Raw genomic sequence first — 19367 nt, 5'->3', positions numbered from 1 at the left:
TGGATAAGGCCTGTTATACCAGTCAGGGTCCCAGCAAGGAACTGATGACACAATCAAATTAAGAAAATTGGAGGAGAGTTCAATAAGGGACTATAAACAAAGATGTGGGCAAGGAATAAAGAGATCACATGGCGACTCAGTAACACTGGGGTACCCAAAATCAACCCTGAGTCTAAAGAGGCAAGGGGCAGTACTTACCAAACATAGAGAAGGCTGTGTACATAGGGACTACCTGACAGGAAGAGGGCCCTATGCTCCCACACCCGGGAATTCATGCCATGACCTCCTTCATTCTCCTCTATCCTGATCTTCTGAAGCAAGGGAAGCCAGTGGTGCATTCACACTGGCCGGTCTCCTGGTGCACCGTGACTTCAGAGAATTAAATATCCAAGAGCAGGTAAATAACAACTATCTCTCTTCCATCCTCCAGTCTCCAACAGGACTTCCCATTGGCTGGTCCAAATGGAAGTCAGAAGGCAAAGAACCCCTTCTGATGCAGTAGTCCATGGAGGTCAGCCCAGAGCCCAGTGGAGAGCTTTGAGGGGCTCTAGAAAGGCTAAAGGAGACTGACTACCCAGCAGAGGCTGGGAACAGAACAGACAGAAAATAAAATTTATCTAGCATTATTACCACTACTTATGCTATGGGCTTTAGTTCAGTCCAGACGCACTAAATTACTTTTAAGCCTTGCTACTTCATTCCTATTAAGCTAAAACAAACAAACAAACAAACAAAAAAACAAAAAAACAAAACGTTTTTAAGGTTTGTCCAGATGAGTCAGGATACAACCTCCTGACACGGTTAATACTCGGCATAGGGCAGCTCATATGTGGAAGGTGACCTCCTCAGAGACAGCCTTTTAACTGGTTCCTGACAGCTTCAATTATGACTAACGGATCCATTCAGTGGCCATCATGCCCTGTAATCACACCAGTTAGGATTTTTACAACATTTATAGCCTGCCCTAATTTCTCCCTTTTCCTACCCCCCCCCCATATTTTTAAAAATACAGATGTTGCTTTATATCAGAACATAAGAAATAGAAATATAAAAGCCATACTTAACTGTTAGTAATTGCTGCTTATCAGTGGGTGTATTTTCTTGCACAGCATAATAATGCTGGCAGATAATGCAACTTTGCTTTTATCAATAAACATTTATAAAATGTTTCCTCTTGATTCACACTTTCATATAAATAGGTTAAGAGGATGTCCTTCATCTTGCTTCTCTTTTTGTATCTAGCTGTTAAGATGAAGGCACTAAAAATCAGATAATTCTGGGGTTGTCTTTACCCCTTATGATTAAATGTTATAAATATTCAGTAATGAGCTCTCAGTAATACAAAGAGAACTTTGTTATTACAATTTAATCCCTCATTCTTAAAATAAAAAAAAGCTAAAAAGAGATGCAAATAAAAACGGATTTTTTCTCTACTGTATTAAACAAGGAAATGCATTTATTCACAGAAAACTATACAATTAAATCAATTTCACTCAGAAATTATTAGAGAAATTTGTCCCAGGAAGAGCAACAGAAAATAAAATGCATTCCTTCTTCCCTGTCTTAATACCCTTCAACCTTTTCTAGTGGCATCTAAAAACAACTGAAAAAAAATGAACAATCTGGCTCCATTGCTACTACCCACATTGGAATGATCTCTTTAATAAATACAATGAAGAAAGAATCCCTCTCTGTTAGGAAGATGGGGAGTTTGTTTTTTATTTTGGTTTGATTTTTTTTGTTGTTGTTTTGGAGGGTTTTTTTTTTTTCTGTATTCTTTGAAAGTCCAAGGTTTTCCACACATAAACTTGCCACAGGCTGACCTTGAAGCAATACTCATTATCACAACAGTGCATGTGCAAAAAGTCTTCAGCTGTCACTTCTAAAGCACGTAAAAGATACTTGGAATTTCGGTTGTGGTTTCCTTGGTAATTCCTTTTTGTTCTCTCAGAGATGTGCCTGGACCTCAACTAATATTGTAGAATTAGAATAAAAAACTCCACTGTCAGGAATGTGGCCAAAAAAGTGGCATCAATTTTGGATGGGGTTAAAACACAAGAGATGAGCCATTTATTGGCTACTTTTTCTTTTAGTTTAAATTTTCAGTTATACAATTATATAGCACACTCTGTCTATTCCTTCTGGGTTAATAAATCTATAGACTTTCCTTTAACTTCAAGAGCATGTCAATAAGAATTATACAAGACAATTTCAATCTCAAAGGAATAGGTGAATGATTTTTAGCTTTTCCTAAAGTATACAGCCTAAGATTACTTATCAGAGTATTTAAGTGTATGGACAATTTAATTTTAATTAATTAAGATGATGGTATGAGAGATACCACAACAGATGCATTTCACTTAAGCATGTTTTTAGTGACTAGACAGGATAGACAAAAAAAGAGCAACTAATTAATGGTAAAGTCTTAAATTGATTCATAGCTATAATAATTATTAGTAGCTTTTGAGAACATTCTGCAGAGAACAGCTACGAAATTTTCCTAAATATAAAGTCACCTCAAATTTAAATCAACCTTTTATTTTCAGAATGAGAAGATGTAAAAATAATGGATGTTTTTTAGCAATTAGAATGTATAAAATTTTAGGAACATTGAAGAAATAGTAAAAAATAATTTAATAATTTATTTACAAATACATATTTATAATAATATCATGCTATCTAACATTATTTTCGCATGTTTTCCTACTCATATATATTCATTAAACAATTTAATTCAAACTCATCACTGGCATCACCATCATCAGTATTTTTGGCACCAATAGAGCCACATTTTAAATCATTATAATTTTCTAGCATATCATTTTCTTTCTTTTTTTTTTTTTAAGATTTTTTTTTTTTTTTTTAATTGGGGAAGGGGAACAGGACTTTATTGGGGAACAGTGTGTACTTCCAGGCCTTTTTTCCAAGTCAAGTTGTTGTCCTTTCAATCTTAGCTGTGGAGGGTGCTGTTCAGCTTCAAGTTGTTGTCCTTTCAGTCTTAGTTGTGGAGGGCGCAGCTCAGCTCCAGGTCCAGTCGCCGTTGCTAGTTGCAGGGGGAGCAGCCCACCATCCCTTGCGGGAGTCGAAGAATTGAACTGGCAACCTTGTGGTTGAGAGGACGCATTCCAACCAACTGAGCCATCCGGGAGCTCAGCAGCAGCTCACCTCAAGGTGCCGTGTTCAATCTTAGTTGCAGGGGGCGGAGCCCACCATCCCTTGCGGGACTCGAGGAATCGAACTGGCAACCTTGTGGTTGAGAGCCCACTGGCCCATGTGGGAATCGAACTGGCAGCCTTCGGAGTTAGCAGCATGGAGCTCTAACCACCTGAGCCGCCGGGCCGGCCCTAACATATCATTTTCACTTTAACCTACGTTACTTAAGACTAAGTGTTTATTGAATCTGTATATGAGCTCTTATTGGGAATTTTATTCTAAGTTATAATACCTACTTAAATAAGGTTAAGGCAATTATTTTCATTCATATATGTACTATTCATGTTCTTCATCAAATAACTACTTAATAAAATGTCTAATAATATGGATAAATAGTTTAAACTATCAGATAGTAGGATAGGATTTTTAATGACAACAATAAAACCAACCAACCAACCAACAAACAAACAGCTTTCTTTGACCCTATCCTCCTCTCTCCTGATTCCAGATGTCTGATGGCTACACTTTCAAGTCTGTTAGTTTTTTCTTTTTCCTCCTAGTATTTACCCTCCTGATTCTAAATGGGTTATTCAGAACTAAAAAAGAAATTTCTATTTCTTAGTATTTACTATTCTGTTATTATACTATTCTAATATTTCTTGTTTTGTTTTGTTTTTAAATATTAAATAATATCTATGGACATCCTACTTTGAAAGATGAGGATTTAATCTCTCTTATATATGTCTCCCTTTGCATCCTCTTTCTCTCTCTCTCTCTCTCTCTCTCTCACATGTACACACACACACAATTTGGGTTTAAATCAATATTCAGTGTTTACATTATTATAATTATGTTAATATTACAGCTGAGCTACTTTGTGTGCTATAATAACATTTTCATTTTTATACAATTTTTTTGGTTTATTTTCCTGGCATTAATAATTGCCTCATTTGTTTTCATTTTCTTTGTTTTCTATGTACCTATTACTAATTTATTCTCAAACTCTCAAAGAAAACTGTAAAAAATTGTTAAAGATGTCTAAACACATCAGGTAATCTGTGTTTCATTTTTTTATGGGGAGAAATCCCTCACGAAGCTCTTTGTCTTCGTGTGTCATCCTGGGGTCTCCTGTCATTATCATCATCATTAAAATTCCCTTCACTTCTTTCTTCTGATGGATCTCCTTTTCTCTTGCCCCCAATTCTTTATCAGTTTATATTCTCACTAGCTTCTTAAAAAAGGAGGGGAGGTAAATTTTTTGGTATTTTGTATTCTGAAAATAATACATACTATTTTTTTTTAATGTTGATTGATAGTTTGACTAGGTATAGAATTCTAAGTGGAAATAACTCTGCCTGTTTTAAGTGCATTGCTCCATTATCTTCCAGTGGTGCTACTGAGAAATGAGAAGTTATTTTGATACCCAATTATTTTCATGTAACTTGTATTTTCTCTTTGATAATTTTAGGATCACTCTTTATCCCTGATATTCTAATATTTTATCCTGATATATCTTAGTGTTAGTCTTTTCTTGGATTTTGGGCATAGTATGAAAAAAGCACAGGGTGTTTTTTAGATCAGAAAGCTTTAATCCACCAGCTCTGGAAATTTGTCTTGAATTATGTCTTCAATAATTATTTCTCACCATTTTCTTTGTTCTCTTTTTTTTATTAGCCAGATGTTGGACCTTCAGGCTAGTTTCTTTCATTTTGTTATAAAGCAAAATTCAACTGAATAAATTTGAAGATCTAATTGACTTTATTAAGTGATTCATGAATTGGGCAGCAACCCATTCAGCAATTAGAAGGGTGCTCTGAGGGATTGTACAAAATGGAAGGTTTTTATAGAAAAGAAGAATGGGGCAAGAAAACTACTAGCAAAAGAAAAGAAATGATTATTTGGGGGCTGGGACATCTTTTTGGAGGGGAAGAGAACTGGAAGGGTTTTTGTCATGCAGATTGTCTCTTTCTATGGGGGATGGAGAGAGCCCACTTGACAGATTACCTCATTGGTGTTGACCGGAAAATTGCAGACTGGTTGATTAAGTTTATGTTTCTGAAAGAGGTTGAAATGGCAATTAGGTCAGATATTAAATCTAGGTTTGGTATCATCAGCTTTAGTGCAACTGATGCTATTTTGGACCTGTGGTTATTGTCTTTAATAATTTAAAAAATTAAAAAATATTTTACAGTGTGTTCTTCTGGGGTGATGAAAATGTTTAGAAAGTAGAGAGAGGTGGTTGCACAACATTATGAATGCACTGAATTGTATACTCTAAAATGATTAATTGTATATTATATGAATTTCACCTTAAGTAATATTTTCTTTCCTATTTCCCATCTCTTTAATGTATTTGCCCTACCTTCCTGACAACACATAGACTTCTAAATTTCTGCTTCTGCATTTTTCACTTTTTAAGTCTTTTTATTCTCTAGCTAGTTTCTTTTCCCTCCTATATTTTATAATACCTGGTAGTACTTTATCTTTCTGAAAGGTTTCTTTTTCCATAATTGTTTTTGTTTTATCATTCTCCCTGAATTGTCTCTGCTTTCTCAGAGTTATTTTTTTCTGTTTGTTTTGTTTCTTTCAATGTACCACTGCCTCCACCTCCTGAATAATGTTGGAGTTTTCTCTCTTTGTAGTAGTTTGCTTCTTTTTTCTTTTTGGTGGCTTTCCCACTTCAGTATTAGCTTTCTCAGTTATGTTAAGGCACTACTATTCATCCATTTTTCATCTTTCAAAATATTGTCGATATTTCTGATCTGTTGTCATCATGTCTCCTGTTCTTTGTACTTGTGGTCTTATACCATTTTATCTCTTTACTGTAATTTTCATTGCTGTTTTCTGGAAGTGGCAGAGAGAAATCCATGTCTTTGCTCCACCAAATTTAATTGGAAACCTGTACTTCTTTTTAAGGGAGTCTTACCAAAAGATACTCTTTACAGACAAAAATAAAATGCTTTTAGTGTGAGGTCATACTCCCCACACCAGCAATAATGACTATGGTAAATCTGATTAAGTTTCTTAGTCTGCTTTTTATTTTTTGAAGCTTATTTCATTACTTGACTTATTTAAGCATCCAAAACTAGCATTTATTAAGGTCACTTCAAGTAATCGGTTTTTTGAAAAATATAGTTTGTAATCCAAATAACATGAGTAAGAAAACATTTGCATAACACAAGAAATGTTATAAACAGTTAAATACATATAGGGCAATTCCTTTTAATCCAAGAGAGGATTTGGGGGAAAGAATTTCATATTATTGAGGCATAAATTATATGTTAAATTAATATATTTCAATTATATTCTAGATAATGAGAGATTAAGATCTGGAAAAAGCAAAAATACAAGGAGATTTCTTTCCTTCAAGAACAACTTTTTATTCCTTTCCCCTGCTTTGTCTTGTGTTTTCACACTTTTTGCCAACATATTCATTTTCTTTCTTTTACTGTCATATTTGTGGAATCGGTTAATTTTACACACCTACCATAAGCATATACATGTTTGGTTAATCTTCTCCTGATACCACACAGACCACAATTCTGAGTAAGTGACAGGACTATACCAACACTCTTATATTCTCTAACGGGATAAAGAGAAGACTTAAAGTCGATTCTCTATTGACAAAAGCTACAGAATTGGGCTTTACTGACTTGAGTCAATGTGAGTTGATACAATATTAATCATAACTTCCAAGAAAAACAGTATGGAAGGTGGGAGGTGTTTATATTTTTCACTATCATACCCTTCTATAAAACTAGAAAGAGAACTATGCAATTATCCCAGGCCCTTGGACCTCAAAGGAATCATTTTTAGTCTTGATAAAACTTCAAGCAAGGTTTTTCTTTTTTCGTTACCAGTCTCTAAGCCAGTAACTCTAGGTCTACTAAACCTTTAATAATCAAAACACCTACCTAATCCAGTACCTCATAGTGAGGTACTCTTTGGGCTTTATCACTTTCCTTTTCTAATTCAGTGAACTAACATGGTCACCAATTTATTCTTCATAAAGCAAAATATCAGTTTTTTTTCATTTCTCCGCTTTAAAAATACTGTAGTATTTTCCATTATGCATAATATTGTGTAAAACCATCTCACCTTAGAATTTAAAAAAAATAGCTTTATTGAGGTAGATTTGACATACAATAAACTGGATTGTTAAGGTGTATAATTTAATAAGCTTTGACATATGTATACACTCTTGAAACTACCACCAAAATTAAGGTATCCCACTGGCATTGGAAGCTCTGTACTATATTTCTTCTTTGTGGGGTTTGTCTCCTACTGCTTACTGATTTGCCTTATTTTTCTTGAACATATTATAAAGTCATCAAAAAGACAGAGGAAGTCTTACTTCCCTTTAGAACGCTCAAAGTGCTTAGTAAATAATATGCACTTAAAAGAATAACTGTATTTTATTAATTGAGGCCTGATCTTCTGAATTTTTAAACAGAATCAGTACTAATTGAATGTCCTTTAATAAAGTAGATATTTCTATGGTCATACTATATATCAGATCATTTGGTCAATATGATACTACTAATAGATATGAATTTAATACTATATATTTTTTTATTTATGTACAGGCCTAGGAGTACTAAAAGAAATTTTAGAAAGAAAAGCATACTACTGCAGTATTTAAATTTTCTGCAGAATCTTGAGGGGAAAAAACAAGGTTTAATGTTTTATGTCATTAATAATAAAAACAACAATGATGATATTTTTATTTCACTGTTTGAAAAGTACTTTGAAATTTATTGTCTCCTCTGATCTCATTAAGACAAAATTACAATACAAAATATGTAACTAAGAAATTTTTAAAAAATCAGCCACTACTGATATGCTTTATGACATTAATGAAAATTAGAAATATATATAATTCCTATATGTTTATTTTTTAGTCTGAAGATACAAGGAAAATGCCAAATGAAGTATATTTTGTAAGAATACTTGAGGTGATTTTAGCATAAAATGTGTTTTAGGAAAATGTAAAATACAGAAGCTTAAAAGGAAAAGCTTTTCAGAAAATGCTGACACCTAAAGCAGGTTTGAAGTTACATATTGCTGTCCTCAAACCACAATTTTAAAAGCATTGTGATAATATTATTCAAGCACTGGTGAGATTGTGAGTTCTTTGAAAACAGGACCTGTGTCTTAGGAGAGTTTCTAACACAAAACATTGAATAAATGTTTACTAAATGATTAAAGACAGATGATGGGTATGAGATTTCAAGCCTAGTGGTCAATTTGGAGTGTGTGTGTGTGTGTGTGTGTGTGTGTGTGTGTGTGTGTGTGTGTGTTTGTGTGTGAAAAGAGTTCCTTTTAATTTACTTTCATTTGTAAACAACCATGTTCCTTTCTTGATATTGTCAGAAGTAAAAAACAAAAAGAAAACCCTTTTGTTACATGGTCATTTCGTTTGCTGAGAATAAGATACATTATAAGTATTGCTGTTTGAATTGTTACTTTAAAGGTTATATTGAAGGTATTTGAGGGCATATAATGTACAGCATGGTAACTATAGTTAATAATACTGTATTACCTATTTGAAAGTTCCTAAGCGAGTTCATCTTATAAGTACTCATCACAAGAAAAAAAAATTGTGACTACATTTGGGGACAATGTTAACTAGATTTATTGTGGTGATCATTTCACACTATATCCAAATATTGATGCCTCATGGTGTACACCTGAAACTAATATAAAGTAAAATTAGAAAAAAAAAGTTTATGTTGAAATACATTGGACTCAATATGACTGAACACAAAGAATTTTCTATGATGTTATTTGAATTATTCCTTTAAGCGTAAACTTTTTCCTTCTTGTTTTTGGTATAAGTTTTTTTTAACTTCATTTTGCTATTAAGAATAATGCCCATTGAAAATCACATCTTTACAATGTTACCAAATACATGTGCTTCACAGATTAGGATCTCTGGGAGCTGAGTCTGAGAAGACGTTCAGAGTCCAAGCTGTTGATAAGGATAAATACCTGTCAAAGGTCAGGGAGGGCAGCCGAATTAAGGAGAGGGAAAAGCTGAACCATGATGCGGGCCTGACAAAGGTTGACAAAGCAACCTGGCTGGGAGCTCAGGAGCTGAAACAGCCCTTCAGAGTTGTTCCTTACAGGGCTTTGGTTGTCTCCCATCCCCTTCTCCTCTACATCAGATTTATTGGATAAACTTGCCTCTCTGCTTCTCAGAGAAGACCCAGAGCATCAGGCTGAACGCTGACAATTTCCAGTTGCCATGGCCAGGCTTTCCAGTTGTGCTCTCAGTACTTCTCTAGTCTCTTCAAACGCATCCCTTCTATCAAAATTTCCTTCCTTGTCTTATACCTCTCCCCTTCTGCTGACTCTTCTCTCATAGTCCATGAACATGTTCCACCACTTCATGTAAAGTATGGCCTCTCTCATCATGTGTCCTGCTAGTTTTTGCCCAACTGTCTCTCATAGTCCTCTCAGCCATAATTCTTCACTTTTAGCTCTACCTGCTCTTTTTCTGGCTTACTTCTCAAATCACTGTAATCTAATTTTTGATCCCTTTCCCCAAAGTTCCACTGAAATGACCTTTGCTGGGGCTACAAGATACCTCTTGCTTTTCACATCCAGTGAACACTTTCTGCCTCTGTTACATGACGTCTCTGTGACACTGACACTGTTGACCACATTCTATCATCTTGGTCTTCCTTCTGTCATTCTGACCATTGCTGTCTGCTTTGGATCTTCTTTTTCTGCTAATCTCCTACATACTGGTGTTGATATACCCTCATATTTTATTCTTCTCTTTTGACTTCTAACTTGATAGAGACCTTCTCCATAAGGGATTTCAATATTCTTCCATAATTTTAACTACCAACTACATGAAAAGGCAAATAATCTAGTTGTCAAGATACATGCTTTAAAACCAGACTACATGGGGGGCCGCCAGATGGCTCAGTTGGTTAGAGCACGAGCCCTTAATAACAGGGTTGCCGGTTCAATTCCCACATGGGATGGTGGGCTGCGCCCCCTGCAACTAGATTGAAAATGCCAACTGGCCTTGGAGCTGAGCTGTACCCTCCACAACTAGATTGAAGGACAACGACTTAGAGCAGATGGGCCCTGGAGAAACACACTGTTCCCTAATATTCCCCCAATAAAATAAAATAAAATAAAAAACAGACTGCATGGGTTCATAGCCTGGGCTTCATAGCCTGGTTCTACCATTTCCTGGCTGAGAGTAGCCTTGAGCAATCTCCCTGTGCCTCAGTTTCCTCATGATCTTCAAAAGAAAGGGAACAACAGTATCTACACAACAGGGTCATTAAGAATGTGTGGGTTAATATATTCAAAGCGCTTAAAACATTTCCTGACACACAGAAGGCCTTAGCTAGGTATTAACCATAATTAATATTATTATTGTATTACTAGGATGTTGATGATGATGATGATGATGACGCACAAGTTACTGTCACTAGCCTCTACGTGTCTCCCAACCTTCACATCTAGACATTTACCTACTACTGGACCAGTCCACAGGGATGTGCCACAGTCATCGCAATAAAACATCTTCAAAGCTGAACTCATTGTCCTTATAATATAACCTAATTTGCATTCTGTATTCCTTAACTTCATTGGATGGCATATTATTCACCAAATCATTCAAGCAAGAGACCTGTTGTCAATGTCTCCACGCCTTCTCCATTTCTTTTTTACCTCTGAAATGGCTCTCAAATTTTATTTCATCGTTCCCATTGTCACTGCCTTAGTCAAATTTTTACCATCTCTTGCCTAGACTGAATCAGTAGCCTAACTGATCTCCCTGCCTCTATCTCACTGATTTCTAATTCTTCTTTCACATTGCCCTCAAAATGACTGTTGCCTTGCATAAAGTCCTTCAATGACTCTTCATCACTATACCGCATTAGTTTGCTAAGGCTGCCATAACAAAATAAGCCACAGAAATTTATTTTCTCACAGTTTTAGAAGCTAGAAGTCTAAGATCAAGGTGTCGGCAGGTCTGGTTTCTTCTGACAATCTCTCTCTTGGCTTGCAGATGGCTGCCTTCTCTCTGTGACCTCACATGGTCTTTCCTCTGTGCACACACATCCCTCGTATCTTTTGGCATGTCGAAATTGCCTCTTATAACTTAATCGCCTCTTTAAAGGCCCTAAGTCCAAATACAGTCACATTCTGATGTGCTTCAGTTTAGGGCTTCAACATATGAAATTGGGGGGACACAATTCAGCCCATAACAATCAGATACAAATAAAAGATGGAGTTAGTTGTTATAACATGCAAATCTACTAGTATGTAGCCTCTTCCATCTCTTTAGCTTCATCCCTTGCTATTTTCCCCATCACTTTAAATTCTGGGAATATCAAATTGTGTATAGTTCCTCAAATATCCAATCTGTTAGGTGCCTCTATGCCCCCAACTCCTTTTCACTGGAATGCCACTCTACTCCTCTCCTTGTCACTGCTAAACTGCTATTTATCCTTTAAACTTTATTCTGAAACGTTTCTGAAATTCCCAAATCCATACATTAGCAACTGTTATTTATTATGTTATTGTGTTGGTTTGATGGAATTTCACTGCATTTTTTTTAGTGTAAAGATAGAACTAGGAGCATATCCTTTTTGCTCCAGAGTGGGCCTATATACAGAGGAAGCTGTGACAAAATATACACTCTTTTTCAGGACCTGGGAAGAGAGAGGAAGGCACTTAGCACAGGAAGAATAAAGGATTGCACCCTTCACCGCTCCAGGTAGAGTGAGGGCAAAGAAGTATGTGGGCCTATTCCCTGCACACCTTGACTTCTGGCAGAAACTGGTTCTTGCCTTGTCCATTCAAGAGAAGAGCAGGCCCTCTGCCAGGAGGTCAGAGCACATGCAAAGAAGGTCCAGACTGTGTCCTGCAGCCTTGAGCTACCTTTGAGGAACAGTCATTGGGGCTTCTTTGTTTATGGAGCCAAACAAGAATCTAAACTCACATCAAGAGAAACCAGGCTTTCATGAGCTGAGCCACGCAGGCACCAGAAACCCATCCATGCTTTCAAAGTGTCCGGCTTCAAGCCAATCACACCTTAATTTTCCAACATAGCACTTGTGGGTAAATTCAAACTGTTGCATTAACAATCAGGTTGTCTCATCCTGCTTTAGATTCAAGGTCCCTATGTCAATGCATTTAGGGAACAGTGTGATGCCTTACTAGAAAATATATTGGTTTCATGTGGACCTAGGCCCCAAAAGGGATTAATTTGGGGGTCTTAAATCCTGAAATCTCTAATTCTCACTTATTGGTGTCCTTAGTAACCAGAAACCCACAAATCAAACACAATTTTACCCCAGTCTGAAAAAAGCACCGATTTAATTCAGACAAGTTAACCTTTAAGGTTTTTATATCTTATAAATGGAACTGTATTTCATTGTCTTGTGAGTACTAGGAGATTTAGCCTTACTGAACTTTCAAGACATTTATTTCATCACCAGTATGAGTTGTGTTTATACTGCTCTATTATCCTCTCAGGTACAGGAAACATCACATTTCTTTGTTTCTTTCTAAATCAAAGTAAATCTGGGATGATAACATATCATCTGCTTTTGAGACATCTCCCCTCCCTAGTGTTTCTCCTTGACCCCCCTAAGCTCTCAGGTCGGGGTCCTTGAGTGATGACTTCTTCCTCTGCCATGCAATGCTGTTGGAGAAGTCAACAGGCTTTGGAGAAATCAGCCATGTGGTGCTCCAGGGATGTGTACCACAGACCCAGCAGGAGGCCTTCATGGAGGAGCTCCAGGCTGGGCCACCAGTGGCCCACTTCTTATATGCATACAGGTCTCCTATGTCCTGTTGCAAGAGTAGGTTTCCTTTTGTGACATCCACAAAACTCTCAGAGGCCTGAACACTAGTCTCTTTCTCAGTTTCCAAGGAGACCTCTGAAGTCCATCCTCAGTCTACTCTTTTCCTAGAAACACAAAATTCATGGGTCTGAAGGAGAGGGGGGAAATTACCTTTCCTTTCTTTTGCTAATGACACTGGATCAGGAAAAAGAGACAAGGCAGAAAGCATACCTCTGTTGCACTTTCTTAAGTTGAGATCACAGTTGGTATATTGTCAAGAGACATAATTTAAAAACAAACAAACAAACAAAAAAACACGGAAAAACAGGCTTCTTCATTAAAGAAAAGACACTCCATTTTGACTCTATTCCAACATGACCTCCTTTGTAAATCTGACCACTATCATACCCTCTCTACCTGAAGAGGTTACTCATTTATCCCTTTTTATTTATTATTTGCATACTTTTCTCATAGTCCTCTTATTTTATGTATCTCTTCCCAAATGGAAGCTTCCTAATAACTGAAACCTAGTTTGTTTTCTGCACTACTCTAGCCCCAGTGTCTAGCATGGTATTTGGTGATAGCCCATACTCTTAATATATTTTTCATTGAAATGCACGAAGTACTGAAATCAAGCTCAGATAGTCTGATCAAATGATAAAGGAAAGAGGAAAGCAAGTGATCAGCCAAAAAGATAAACCATCAGCATAGAAAAGAAAATTCCAAAGGTCTCCCAAAATTAATTTATTGAAAATAATGACTGTAAAATAATACTGTGCAACAGTAAGCTTATTTCTTTTTGCGATAGACTTTTGTATCTCAGCTACAGGCTCCATGTAACCAGAGCACTGCAAATTTAGAAGATATTCTCAAGACCATAATTTTACTACTAATAGAGCCAGTTCTAGAAACTGGCCACATCCATATTTTAGCCCATTGGTGCATGCCTTATTATTACTTTAATAATTTATCTATGTTGTTACTAATAAATAGATTAATGAATGTCCTTGATGGAGCATAAGAAATACATAGTTCCTATTTTACCTCACCAATAGTAATACTATTACTCTGGATATAAAATGGTGGTGGAGAGTGCATGGGTGGATTTTTCATATATTCTCCAAGCCCAGAGATGAAAAACAAATAACAAGGATTTGACTGATCTTGGTTATCTTTTGGGGGAAGACAGAACTGTGGAGCAACAACCATGCCTTCCCCCTTCCATATCCTAATTGTGAGAGAAATGGGATAGATGCTCCAGACCGGATGTTGCTGAATCAAGAAGAAAAATGTCAGAGGGAAGGAAATGCAGAGCTGAGAGCAAAAATATCAGAGGAGCAGCCTGCTTTCACACCATTTGAAAACTCATTACCTAAATAATAGTTACAGCTCTGCAATGTAATAATGTTTTGTCATTGAAAACACAAGGCAGTTTTATAGGTACAGCAGGTCCTGTCGCTTTATTCAACATCGTTTCATTATAACTTTGATGCAATGCTGTGGGAACTTAACTCTTGTTTATATCAATTAGCCTGGGGTAAAATTGGTTTTGTCATACATCGTTTTGCTTAAAGTCGCAGAACCTGTTGATGACATTAAGTGAGAATTACTATACCAGTACAGATAGGGTCCAAGAGGTATTAAGGGGATGGGGGGGGGGAACGACAAAATGTAGAATTATGTATGTAACATACTATCATTTGTATAAAAAGTTAAATATATATTTGCATACATATATTCTTGCACACACAACACATCTGGAAGAATATTTAAAACTTCCAAAACTTGGGGGCGATGAACAAGGCAGAGCTTCTGGGTAAGGCCATACAGGTTGTTCCACAACCCTGCGGGGACACCAATCACGTGGTCCACAGAGCAGCAGCAGCAGCGTCACCTGGGACCTTGATAGAAATGCAGAATCTCAGTTTCCACCCCAGACTTACTAAATCTTAATCTAGATTTAAAGAACTCCAGTTGTTTCTTACGTGCCTTCAATTCTGAGAAATATTGCTGTAGAGGACAAAGAGAATGGAGCCCCCTAGACTTGAGCAAGTGCATAACCAGCATTACCAAGCTCTTTAGAGCCTCTTTGGACCTCGCGCATTTTGGGGCACGTGGTACCAAAAGATTTTTAAATATTGATAAATAAATGGAATGAACAGGATTTTGCATCCTAAAGGGGGTGGTTTTAATAACTGAAAGTGACTGAATGTTATGAAATCAGATATTGTGGAGGAAATTCACTGTCAGTGACAAAGAGCAGTTCAGCCGAGCACAGCGGTGGAAGTTGTTGGAAAACAGAACCGTTTCATGTTTATATTAGAGATGTGCCTCATCAGACGCTTCAGGACATTAGTTTAACACATTTTGAAGATAAGCTAGTTAGGTATTTGGAACATCCAGGTAATGTGTTAGATCTCCCTAATGGGACACTAGTGATTAAAATGTGCCTTCTCTACCTTCCAGTTGTCCTATTTCCTGCTCCCTGGGACTTTTCTATTGCTATGAATCACCACTTCCGTTCATATTTTGCTTCAAAAAAGAATCATAATTGAGGTTGCAGCCTCAGAATTATATCCTCATTTCAAGAATAAGCAAATACTACTGTATAAGTGATAAAAAGGAAATAACATTTTACAATTTAATTTAATTTCCCCTTTAGAATTGGTAATACATTCACATGACACAGAAAGTATAAGGAGTATACAGTAAAAAGCTCTTCTTGACTTCTACCCCGGTTATGCTGCTTCCTTTTTTAGAGGCACATTATAAAAATAGCTTCTGTATTTCTTTCTGGAGATAATTCATACATGTAAAGATAATTCATATTTTTTCTCCCATTTTTGCACAAATGATAGCATACTGTACACACCATAGCTTGCTTTTTTCTGAACATCAGATGATGGAGTTCATTCCATGTCACATAAAGAGCATCTTCTTAGCTGCTGTATCAGAATATAGGGATGTATCATCATGTACATCCTCTCCTGATGAAGTCTTTGGTATTACAAACAGTACTGTAATGAGTAATCTATTTCATACATCATTTCACACATGAGTGGATAAATTCCCAGAAGAAGACCTGTTGGGTTGTATTGTTAATTCTGAGATGGTGCCAAGTTGTCAATTTATACTGAGCTAGAATTGTAAGAGAGCAAATAGCCTAATCCAATGTTTAGATCTCTGCTAATATGATAATTTAGAAATGATATTCCAGTGTTGTTTTAATTTGCATTTCTGTTTTTGTGAAGAAGATTGAGCATCTTTTCAGGTTTATGTGTCGGTCATTTGTATTTTCTTTATATTAACTGTCTGTTGGTCTTTTTATTGATTCTGAAAGCTCTCTCTGTAGTAGAAAAACTAGCACCTGCCAGTAGTATGAACAGCAAATATTTTTCCCAGTTCATTATTTGTCTTTTGACTTCTTTTATTTATTGTCTTGAAGAACTTAATTTTTATTTTTATGTAATAAAGCTTCTTAATTTTTCTTTTATGGCTTCTGAGTCTTGTAATATATATAGAAATAGCTTTCAGACCCCAAAATTTTTCTAAAAAGGAAACTTTCAATGATTTCTTCTAGCTCTCTTGTAGTTTCATTTTTTACATGTAAATATTTGATCTAACTGGGATTTGTTTTTATGTAAATTATGAAGTGCAGATTCAAATTTATTTTTCCTTATTTTTTTCTAGATGTCTATCAGTAGTCTGAACACCATTTATCACATAAATCATCTTTTCCCATTGATTTGAAATACTGCTTTTATAATTTACAAAATTCTATTTCTGAATGTTCTCATTTGTTCCATTGATCCGTTTCAATATATAAAACTGCGAGTCTACCCCACATGCTATACTTTTCCCACATTTTCTTAGATATTGTTGCTTGTTACTTTAATAAACTTTAGAATCAAATTGGCTAAAATTAAATCCTCTTTGTCTTTTTATTGAATAGATCTCTGTGGGATAGTGAGTCTTCCTATTCAAGAACACGGTATGTCTTTCCATTTGTTCAAGGTTTTGGGGGACTTCACTCATAGTTTAAAGTTTTTTTTTCAAATAGATTTTGCACATTCCTTCAGTTTTTTCCAAGATTGTTTATTTTTTCTTTTGGTTTTGTAAATTGGATCTTTTTGTCCATTATATCTTCTAAATAACTAATTGACATATGCAAATAAATTTGCTGTTTATTTCTGTATGCTAATTTCATAGTCAGCCAACTTAGTGAATTGTCTTATCATTTATAGTAGTTTTTTCAATTGTCTCGCTGTATAGTAAATGTTATAATTTCATTTTAATTATAATTATAATTTTACCTCCTCCCTTTCCATTACTGATACTTCTCAGTTCTGTCTCCTTTCTAGTTGTGTGATGTTTATTGTCTCTAGAATAATGTTGAATAGTGGTGATATTTTCATCTAGCCCCCAGTTTTAATGGGATTTCTTCAAATGTTTTCCATTAACATAATTTTGGCTTTCGGGTTGAAATAGATATATTTAAGCAAAATAAGGGATTATCCATCTATTGCTATCTTAATAAGAATTTTTAAAAATAAATAATTTATTTTACATTTTATAAAATACTTCTGTATCTATGGAGATGCTATGATTTTTCTATATTGATCTATTAATATAATCAACATATTAACAATTTTCTAAGATTGAACAAATTGTGCATTCTTAAAATTAACTTATCTTAATGATGTAGTATTCTTCTAATGAGATGCTGGAATATATATATATATATATATATATATATATATATATATATGAGAGATTGATTTCTAAATATGGTTGGTCTGTAATTTTTATTTCTGTCCTACCTTTATTATGTTGTGATATTAATATAATTCTCTCTTCATAAAAACTTATAAGACTTTTTCCTATGTTCTGGGACATTTTGTGTAACAATAGATATCTTTTCCTTGGAAATTTGGCAGAATTCCTGTCAAACCATCTAAGCCTTATTATTCGATGTGTGTGGGGGGTAGCTAGTTAATAATTTTCTCAGTTTTTATTTTCATGGCAATTTGTAGATTTGAAAAAATATTTTTCTTGACTTAGATTTAGTAAATTATATCTTCTTATGAAGTTATCCTAGTCATCCAGGTTATTACATGTATTTCACAACTGCAGTAGATTGTTACACTAATGGCCCCAATGAATCTACCTCCTGGGATATATGTCCTTGTGTAGTCCCTCCCCCATGGACTACACTTAATCATGTGTCTTGCTTTGGTCAATAGGACATCAGCAAATGTGACAGAGAGGTTTGACAAACACTTCGTACTCGCCCTCTTGAAACACTGCCTCTAGCAGGTGAGGAAGCCTGGTTAAGTCTTCCCTAAATAGCAAAGACCTCATGGAAGGAAAGATCTGGTCATCCCAGCTGTCCCAGGTGAGCCGAGCCCCGGCTGACTCTCTGAATGCAGCTGCATGAGGGAGCCCAGTCACAACCAGAAAAAAACCACTAAAGCTTGGAGTGGTTGTTATGCAGCAATAGGCAACTGGAACAGTTTTAGAAATCTGATATACTAGACTGCTCATTGTGTATCAAATTAAATCAAAATAGCTAATGAAATCATTAAGGACCTCTTAGAGAGAAAAAGAAGAGAGATACTGTGTTTGGTCCAAATTGGTAATGACCAGAATTCATTTTTGTATCATGGCTATAAAATGGCTAGGGCAAGATGGGACCATAATAACACATTTCAGGTGTATAGTTGTTCATGATATAGAATGTTTTCACATGCATTAATTACCTCACCAGATCTCCACTACAATCCTGAATTAGGAATCTTAGGTACAGAGACTCAATTGCAAAGCAAGGTTTAGAACATGAATCTACAGACATCCATCCAAGCATTTTTTCTAATTATTATGCCACGTTCTGGGCTTTATATGATTCTTAAAGCTGAAATATAAATAACAGAGAAGTGTTTTACTTTGGAAGCACAACAAATGGGTCAAGGATGATGATAAAATAGATTTGAAAATTAAACTCTCTTATAGGGCACAGTTAATATTTTCTAGAGTATTATTATATGTTCACTGTGTCCTGTAGCCAAGAGACAGTTTAACCTATGTTTCTTCTTTATGGTTACAACAATGAGTTTTTTTATTTCTAGGGGCTCAGTCTGGAGATGCAAAGTGAGATCTGGCCTGGAGGAATGAATTGGAGAACCAACAGTGTACAGGTGATAATTGAAGCCATAGGATTAGATAAGATAATATACTTTAGGAAGAGAATAGAAATAAACCAAGGATGAAAGCCTGGATAAAACCAATTAGAAGGGTAAGTAGAAGAAGAAAGTCTAAAAATGAAAATGGAAAAGAATAGCAAGAGTGAAAAGAGGAAAACCATAAGAAAAATGTGTTTTTGAAACAAAAGGAGGAGAG

This window comes from Rhinolophus sinicus, chromosome 16, assembly GCF_057876585.1.
Source record: "Rhinolophus sinicus isolate RSI-liver-muscle chromosome 16, RSI-T2T, whole genome shotgun sequence".
NCBI lineage: Eukaryota > Metazoa > Chordata > Mammalia > Chiroptera > Rhinolophidae > Rhinolophus > Rhinolophus sinicus.
Note: the sequence above shows the minus strand (reverse complement) of the source record.